Below are 10,000 nucleotides of genomic sequence, written 5' to 3'. Positions count from 1 at the left end.
CCACACCTTGGCATGGCTCCGCTGGGTAGCACTCTGAGCTGTCCTCGTGCCTCACTCTCTCACTCTCCCCAGACAGTACTGAGCCTCTGCACCTTTAGAAACTCTTTCGTCTTCAGAACAGTTTGAGAAACGCATCATATTTGTCGCAAGTACAAGTAATGGCATCCAAACCTGATTTTACCTAAACTGACCTCTCTCGCTAAACTACCTTACCTTACCCTACCTTACCTTACCTTAACATACCTTACCTTAATATACCTTACCTTAACATACCTTACCTTAACATACCATACCTTACCTTACCTTACCTTACTCTACCTTACCTTACCTTAATATACCATACCTTACCTTACCTTACTGTTTATCCGTCTTGCCTGGATGCTCAGAACGCCGTGCGCTTTCTTACTGGGATGTAGTGGCTGTTTCTTCTCTCTTTCCTCTTCCCGTATCCCTGCGTCATTCAGGCTCCACTGTGCTCTTTCCCACCACCATCATTTACTTAAGTTCACAAATATACATACATACATGTACATGCATACATACATACGTACATACATACATACATACATACATACATACATACATACACACATTCATACTTGATATGCGTGACGTCTGTAGATGTATCAGTCTGAAGTCCACCAGTAGCCATCACGGACATCTTCAACTATGAATTTGGGATCGGGAATAGGGAATGACGTGCGTGGGGTTTGGGTCACGGCTGGGGCGGGGCAGGTGCATCACGCTGGGCTGTCTTCATCATCGGAATCGTAACCTCAGAAGGAAGGAGGTCGTAATTTGCTGGCGCAGTGGATCACAGCTGATTACAGTTTAGTGAATTGTATTGCTAGGTAACTTACGACTAGTAATTACGTTCAGGTTTATTTCTCACTGCAGCATCAACATTGCTATTTGTCGTTTGAGTCTGTCCGCCGACACGCTACATTATGCTATCAGGAAGATTTCTTAGCGTCGTACTGTAGGTGTGTTTGCGTTGATAAGTGTCTCAAGGTAAGGTCATCACTATTATGTACTACCTTATATTGCATGGTGATGAGGCTGGCATTGCTGTTATGTTACATGCCATTCTTAGTCGTAAAAACGATTATATAAAAGTAATAAAGATGATTGAGCTGGGCACGCCATTCTTCAACACCCCCGCCTGCACGTACAGGAGGGGAGATCATAAATCCTGTGGTTCTGAATTCACTATACTTAATCCGAGCACGTTCCCAACACCAGCGGGGGACACTGGGAGTTGTGACTGAACTAACTTGTGAATGAATGACGATGAGGACTGGTACTTAACCTTTGAACTGTGGTGGCGAAAGTGGGAGTTGGTGTATTGTTGAAAATATGGGTGGTGATAATAGCAGTAGCAGCACTAATAGTATAATAACAGTGGAAGGTTGTGTCGACACATAGATAAGAGTATCGACAGTTGCCAGCGGGGGAATTACATAGCTTGTGAAAGTCGGTAGAAAAGTTTGAGACAAGATTATGTGTTTAGAAATTAGGAATGTCGGGTGTGTGACATGTCGTGTAGTATTAGCCTTCTCTCACTGCGGGTGCTCGTATCTCGTGGCGAAGGGCCTCCCGGGAATCTCACGAGAGGTTTCACCACCGGATGTACGCGGGACTGCCTGGCTCTTCAAAGTTAAGGGAGTAGTTAGCGGAGGGCGTGATTTGAGCGAAGCCTTGCCCGACGGCTCTTGTTGCAGCAGTTAAGATTTCCCGGACACAGACTTGGTACTCATTTGAAGTGTAAGCAGATGAGAGGAAAGCAATGCAAGCAACCGCTGCCGCTGCACCATCCAGGCCAGGTTCTGTCGCCCTCAAGTCATCCACTTGTCAAGTGTTGTCTGCTCCACTCTGAATTTCTCAGCGTAATCTGTAATATTCCAGTGGCAGTGGGCGGAGCCCTGCGCTTTGGAAGCGTGCCCGCTGATTGATTGACGAGGCTAAGTGTTACGAATGTGTGTGTGTGTGTGTGTGTGTGTGTGAGTGAGTGAGTGAGCAAGCGAGCGAGCGCGCGCATGTGCGTGAACATGTTTGTGTTGGTGGACGATTATAAACTACATGTATTAAAAATGTTGATCATATTTGACTGCACAATGATAGCCAAACAACGACGAAATTTTATTTTTCAACTAACTACAGATGATGAGCTCATATAACACACACACACACACACACACACACACACACACACACACACACACACACACACACACACGATAACAGCTCCAAGACCGCGCTGGTTCTCTCTAAACTAAACGAAGCCGTGCTACACCTCGAAACATTTTATCACACACTTGCCCTTATTTTAATATTTTATCAATTGCGATATGATAAAAAAATCATAATTTAATTCAAAAATACTTATGGTATCTATCTTTATAATACAATGTTGTTACCTTCTTTTTATTACATTCACCTTGATTCCCTTCATTGCAATTATATATATATTGTTATCACTCATTTTATTGAGGGAAACACTCCAGTTTGTAACATGTAATAAGGCACGCCTGCCTTTTAGTTTTCACTGTAAAAATAACCAGTTTGCTGGTGATGAAAGACGACAGCAACACCTGGCGGTGTAGTAAAGATGAACAAATGTATAGATAGACAGACAGACAGAGAGACAGATGGACAGATGGACAGAAAGACAGTGAAAACCTCAGACGCATACACACACACACACACACACACACACACACACACACACACACACACACACACACACACACACACACACACACATGCGCCACAGAGAGAGAGAGAGAGAGAGAGAGAGAGAGAGAGAGAGAGAGTGTCCTTCCATCCGTCCGCCAAAGTTTTAAGTCTGCAACCCTGAAATAAGCAGTGAAGCCAGACTAAGCAAGCAGGAGAGGAGAAGAGAGACGGGTGGCATTCATACTGAAGGGGCTGCGGGGCGGGAGAGGGGGCGGGGCTCTGCGGGGCTGGGCGGGATGAGGCGGGGCGTGCAGGCAGACGTGTGGGAAGACTTGTTGTTGTTGTTGTTCGTGATGGTGATGGTGGTGGGGGGGAGGGGGTGTGTGAATTGCGTGGGTTGCAAGAGAGGTCGGGAAAAGGGGAGAGGGGGGTGTGGAGATGGAGCGTGAGTGTGGAATACAGGGTGGGTGAGGAAGGGATGGGGAGGGAAAGGAGGGGAAAGGGGAGCATAGAGGGAAGGGAGGTTAATGACAAGAGGGAACAAGGGAGGAAGGGATGTGTGTGTGTGTGTGTGTGTGTGTGTGTGTGTGTGTGTGTGTGACGGGGTGAATTGAAGAAAGATGCCAGTGTAGAGAGAGAGAGAGAGAGAGAGAGAGAGAGAGAGAGAGAGAGAGAGAGAGAGAGAGAGAGAGAGAGAGAGAGAGAGAGTGGTGGAAGATGGTGTATGTATGTATGTAGGTAGTGTCCGTGCGTATGTAGCAGCGGTGGCAGTGGGTGGAGGAGCAGCTCATTCATTGGAGCTCTCTCTCTCTCTCTCTCTCTCTCTCTCTCTCTCTCTCTCTCTCTCTCTCTCTCTCTCTCTCTCTCTCTTTTCACCGGACGAAAATAACTCCAACGCTCGCTTGAAAAATTAATCATATTGTCTTGGACCATCCATTGACCAGCGGCCGACTGGTGGCGGTGGTGGTCAAGAAGGAGGAGGAGGAGGAGGAGGAGAAGAAGAAGAAGAAGAAGAAGAAGAAGAAGAAGAAGAAGAAGAAGAAGAAGAAGAAGAAGAAGAAGAAGAAGAAGAAGAAGAAGAAGAAGAAGAAGAAGAAGAAGAAGAAGATAAGACTGAGAAAAAAAAAGAAAACTGTAGCTCCTTTGTGCGTCTTGATATTGTTTCGTTATACTTGGAGAGAGAGAGAGAGAGAGAGAGAGAGAGAGAGAGAGAGAGAGAGAGAGAGAGAGAGAGAGAGAGAGAGAGAGAGAGAGAGAGAGGTTATAATATCACGTAATGCGAATAAAAAAAAGATGAAGATAATACAGAGAAAAAAAAAATAGTTCTTCAAGGTAACATAATGTGCTTTCCTTGTACTTTAGAAGATTGGCGTATGTCTTAAGTTTGTGAGTAAGGAAGGAAGGAAGAAAGGAAAGTAACTTGTTTGAAAAAGAGTAAGGGAGGGAGGGAGGGAGGGAGGGAGTAAGGAAGCAAGCAAGTAAGCAAGCAGGGAAGGAGGTTGGTAAGAAAAAATAAGTTAAATATGTACATGAAAAAGGAAGGAAGATAAAAAAAAATACGTGTATGAAAGAAAGTTAGGTCATAAGGAAGGAAGGAAGGAAGAAAGGGCTAAAGCTGAGTAGGTCGCTAGTAGAAGAGGAATGAATAGAATGAATGAAGGAAGAAAGGGAGACATGAAGAAAAGAGATAGCGAATGAATGAATGAATGAAAAGATAAGCCTAGGTAGCTATCGAATGAATGAATGAATAAAGGAATGAATAAATGAATGCACGTGTATAGGAAAAAAGAAAAAAGAAAGCAGGAACGAATGTTGAATGAATGCATGAGTTAATGAGTGAATAAAATGATAAGTTCTGCTAATAAATTGACTGGTTATTGAATGAGTGAAGGAAGGATGAGCATATGTATGAATGAATGAATGAGTACCGTCACTTTACCGGTTATGGAATGAAGGAAGCCAGGAAGAGAGAGGAAGGGAAAGGATGGGAAGGAGGGAAAGAATGAGTGAATGAAGAAAAAAGGACATAAAAGAAGGGAATGAGAATGACAGAAGAAAAAAGACAAAGTGCATAATAAATGAAGAGAAGAAAAGACAGAGGAAGGAAGAAATTTATGAATGAATGAAGGAAATAAAGAAGGCAGAAAACAGAGCAGAAAGGAAGGACGGAATAGATGAATAAATGAATGAATGAATAAAGAAAGAAAACAGGACAGAGGGAAAGGAGGGAACAAATGAATGAATGAATGAAAAAGAGAAAGAAAGAAAAGACAAAACAGAAATGGAAGAGGGAATAACTGAATGAATGAATAGAAAAAAAAAGTGAGAGAAAAACACGGTGGAATTGAAAGACGGAATAAGTAAGTGAGTGAGTGAGTGAGTGAGTGAGTGAGTGGAAGGTTAAGTTTGGTTAGTAGGTGGACCAGTTATCGATGGCAAGGTAGGTGGGAGAAGGTCGAGGTGATCTTATGAAAAGTAAATTTGCGGTTCACCCAGGGATGAACTGAACCGTAGCTGGGACCTTGTTACTTTTATGCTCCTTCTAACACAGGTTATTCTCTGAAGATTGACACATGCACGTATATACACACTCCGGAATATATATTTATCCATTGAGGCAAACCGGTTATATTGTATACCGACAGGTTTGATTTCTTTCTTCATTTATCTTTGGACGGTAAGGTGTTTAGAAATGTAATATTCTTGTCTAAATGTAAGAAATGAGATGAATATTTACAAAGAGTATAGAAATGTAGATATAACACTAGGAAAAAGAATACTTGGAAATGAGAGAGAGAGAGAGAGAGAGAGAGAGAGAGAGAGAGAGAGAGAGAGAGAGAGAAATTATAGGGTGTCCGTCAATCCATCTTTTTCAACTATGTATACTTATCGATTGCTTTGTAAATAACAGCCTGAGGAATGTTAGGTAGAGCTGCCACACGGATGTTTGGCTGGTTATGTAAGGATGGAGACTACACAGGCACGCTTACCAACCCTTCCGTCATTCAGTCAAATGTATACAGAACCTCACGAACTAGACGCTCGGAAAGATCACATGACCTTACATTATTTTCAGCACATGTATAATATGTAGATGTACGCACAGTTGCCTTAAGAAGTGATGTAATATGCAAGACATCAGTACTAGTTGCCTTCACTAATCACCTTCCATCAAGCTCTTCATTAATCTATATGTTAACGCCTCTTTCATCTACAAAACATTATATTCAATGGATTTAGTGACATCACATCCTGGGGCTGCACACTATGGGTTTCTTTATGTGGCTTGCTAAACTTGCTGCCTACGCTACACCCATGCACTGTGCTCCTCTGCTTCACTCACTCGCGAGGGTTGAAGGGTCAAGGGACACTATGAATGCTTTGACTACTCTGTTCCGAAAAGCAAGCATGCGTTAGTCCTTTGAGTGTTTCGAAACATTCTATGAACGTTCGTTGTTCGCAGCGGCCATTATAGAAGATGAGTATTATGAAAAAAAGATAGGTAGGTATGTAGGTTAAGAGAGAGAGAGAGAGAGAGAGAGAGAGAGAGAGAGAGAGAGAGAGAGAGAGAGAGAGAGAGAGAATGTGTGTGGGAGGAAGGAAGATGCATAATCAAGTGAGACAAAGATCATTCATTCAAAACTTTAAGGTCAAAGCCAGCCGGTCCTTCAATACATACTCAGTACGGCTAGGCAAACACGCTGCTCCCTTTGTCTGTTTGCTTACGAGGTTACACGGTTACTTATCTGCCATTGCTTTTGAAATGTTCCCTCCTCTCTTTATATTAACATCTTAGATTTATCCATCCATACTGAGCAACAACTGGAACATTGTGAAATCCCACTTGGTAGAACGTTTGAAGTGTGATAATTTTTAGAGCAGGTTTGATTACTTGCAGTGACATGAGACGGAAATGACGGCTGTTAACTTCATCCCACATTCGTAAATCACTTTGGGGTTTCAACACATGCGTTCAGCTTTTAAGGTAATGTGTTGAGATATTCATTTTTCCTCCACACGTCAGGATCTGTACTGCTACTGCTACTGCTACTGCTACTGCTACTGCTACTGCTACTGCTACTGCTACTGCTACTACTACTACTACTACTACTACTACTACTACTACTACTACTACTACTACTACTACTACTAGTGAAGCAGCGAGACAGCAGATTACCGCCGCTATCGCTCTCGTCATTCATCTAAACCAGGCAATAGAAGGATGCTTTCGGACCCGCTAGGTAGAGAGGAGGCGTGATACCATATGTGTGACTGACTGGCTGGCTGGCGGCGTGCTATGGGAACGAGGAGCAGAGGAGGAGGAGGAGGAGGAGGAGGAGGAAGAGAAGGAAGAAGGGGTAGTAGGGAGAAGAGGTGATGTTATATAAGTGTACGTAGGTATAACTTCTTTCGTTCTCTTTCTCTCCCTTACACACACACACACACACACACACACACACACACACACACACACACACACACACACACACACACACACACACACACACACACACACACACACACACACACACTAAAAACGTGATGTAACACCATTAAAACACTCATAAACCCTCCGCAAGGCCAATTACGGCGGCGCCAAAACTAACTTGTGCCGAAACGAGGAGGAAGAGGAGGAGGAGGAGGAAGAGGAGGAAGAGGAAGAGGAGGAAGAGGAGGAGGAGGAGGAGGAGGAAGAGGGAAGTGGTTGCGGTGGAGAAGGAAGAAGAACTAGGGAAAAGAGTGCAGGAAAGTAAGAACGAAAGAAAGGAGGAAGAACAAGAGGAAGAGGAAGAGAAGGTCGAGGTTGGAGAAAGAGAAGGAAGAGGAGTCCATGTGTGTGTGTGTGTGTGTGTGTGTGTGTGTGTGTGTGTGAAGTTTCTCTCTCTCTCTCTCTCTCTCTCTCTCTCTCTCTCTCTCTCTCTCTCTCTCTCTCTCTCTCTCTCTCTCTCTCTCTCACACACACACACACACACACACACACACACACACACACACACACACACACACGTTCAGTATACCACAAAATAATTCTAAGATAGTGGCTGAGTTTGGTGTCCCTGCCCTATCTCTCTGCCGGCGTCACACCCCCGCCATTACCGTGATGGGTCGTGGCGGGCCCGGGTGGCGGCGGTGGTGGCGGTGGCAGCGGAGGCAGCAACGGCAGAGGCGGTGGCGGCATTGGTGGTGGTGGTGGTTTTCAGTAGGAATAATATTGTTGACAGTGAACATTTTGCTTCGAGAGAGAGAGAGAGAGAGAGAGAGAGAGAGAGAGAGAGAGAGAGAGAGAGAGAGAGAGAGAGAGATCAGTCACCCCGAGGTAGAACACACCTTTTGCGGCCGAGGAAAAGAAGGATGTGGTGAGGGAATTGTGGTGGTCTGGAGGAGGAGGGAATCAATGGTGTGGAGAGGATGTTGCACTGCCTGGGATACAGTGCAGCGCTCACCACCACCCTCACCACCACCACCACCACCACCCCCCCTCAGAACCTTCCGCTGTTGTATGTTCTCGAGGAATAACAGCGTGGCGTGGTCATAGGGGCCCTTGGTATATGTGCTCCGTGTAATTGTCAGTGTTTATGCTCCTTTTTTGTGGAATATTTTATGTAGCCTTTAGGAGATAGACAAGTCGTGTTGCTGGGACTCCTGCCAAGACAATGGCTACCGAGGGAGGAGTTGTTCTGTGGGGGCGGGAGAAGTAGGGCAGGGTAGGTAGGGGACGTGAGGGATGAGACGACGTCAACGAGAGGCCCCTGGACAGTGCTGCCGCCCGCCGCGATGGACATTCCTGTCATGGTGTAGGAGTGTTGAGGGGGTGGAGCTCGAGTGTTTATTGGTGAAACAATAGTTGTAGGAGTTACTACAGTAGAGAAAGGAAAGAGTGGGATTAGGCTGAATAGGACACCATTATCCATCATTAATGGATAAATGAAAACAACGGATAATGGAGGATGAGCGAGAAAGTTTGCGGATTACATTCCAGTAAAGTGCGTGTAGAACGGACTTGAAAGTAAAAAAAAAAAAAATAACAATAAATAAATAAATAAAAAAAGTAATTCCCATGCCGGGAATCGAACCCGGGCCTCCTGGGTGAAAGCCAGGTATCCTAGCCACTAGACCACATGGGACTCGGTAAAACGTACAGAAATAAGTGGAAATCTAGAAGGAAGCCTGGGAGAAGAGTACAAGAGTAGGATGGATAGCGGGAGGGTGAGTGGCGGCGGCAGGCATATAGAAGGGAAAGAAAGAGAAGGTTTGTGCCACCGCCACGATAAAGCCGTGAGGCGAATGATGGTGGTGGTGATACGTGGATGTCGCTGAGAGGGAGCGTACACACCTGCCTGCACACGTGACACGCTGTACAGGTGCCTACCATCAGACACAGCAGCACACGTTGAGGAAGCTAACAATCGAACACGTTTGGTACTGATGTCCTCCACACATTGACATCCATAAATAAATTTCCGTTTCGTTTCTGTTATATGAATCCTTATACATAAAAAGAATAATCAAGTGCTTTAATACACTTCTTTGTTCTTACTCGAACCTCGCAAGTACAAGATAATCAAGTACCTTAACACACACACACACACACACACACACACACACACACAGAACCGTCATCAGCGTTACAATGAGTGTAATCCGATACAAACATTACGTACATGCTACTACATAATTGCGAGTCGAGGCAAACACGTTCCGGCGCGGTGCATGGCGTGCCCCGGCTCAGCACTTTAATGGGTGGAAAGTACTGCAGGAATTTCATTCATTCTCCGCCAGCCAGTCAGACCGTGGCATGCGATACGCTCCAACTTCATGTAATTTGCTTAAACTTCATGGTTATAATTTTGTGTGTTCAATAAGCGTTAGAGCTGATACCGTATACTTAGTACGGTGTATTTTAGCTCCTAAAGTTAAGTAAGCATCTTGTGGGTTTTTGGTCGCCGCACCTGCTTGCTAATTAGTAATATTTATGATGCTATAATCGGCGAGGGAAGCGGGGACTGTGAAGAGCGAAGTGGAAATTCTTAACTAAATATTATTATTATCATAGTAAGGAGATCGAATATTATACAAAGCACGAGAGGGTGTAATTGATAGCCGGGTATTAGTATTGTAAGGGGATCGGCTGCTATTCAAAGCAAGAAACGAATTGAATTGATAACTGTCTGTAATAGTAGAGTGAGAGGACGCTGTTACATAAAGCACGGAAGTAATTATTCTTGTTTAGAACTTTTGGAAATTAAGGCACTAGCAACAACAGCAGCAGTAGCAATAGCAGCAGAAGTAGCAGCAGCATTAACCATAGCACGACCATCACCAC

The 10,000-nt window shown here is 44.5% G+C and overlaps 1 non-coding gene across 1 annotated transcript; it reads right to left on the bottom strand.

Annotated features, from left to right (window-relative positions):
- Positions 1-8,729: 8,729 nt before the first annotated feature.
- Positions 8,730-8,801, bottom strand: Trnae-uuc. Its single transcript has one exon. It is a non-coding gene; the product is annotated as a tRNA-Glu (tRNA).
- Between the last annotated feature and the right edge of the window lie 1,199 nt (positions 8,802-10,000).

This window comes from Portunus trituberculatus, chromosome 40, assembly GCF_017591435.1.
Source record: "Portunus trituberculatus isolate SZX2019 chromosome 40, ASM1759143v1, whole genome shotgun sequence".
In the NCBI taxonomy this organism is placed as follows: Eukaryota; Metazoa; Arthropoda; class Malacostraca; order Decapoda; family Portunidae; genus Portunus; species Portunus trituberculatus.
Note: the sequence above shows the minus strand (reverse complement) of the source record. Positions and strands in the feature narration are given on the sequence as shown.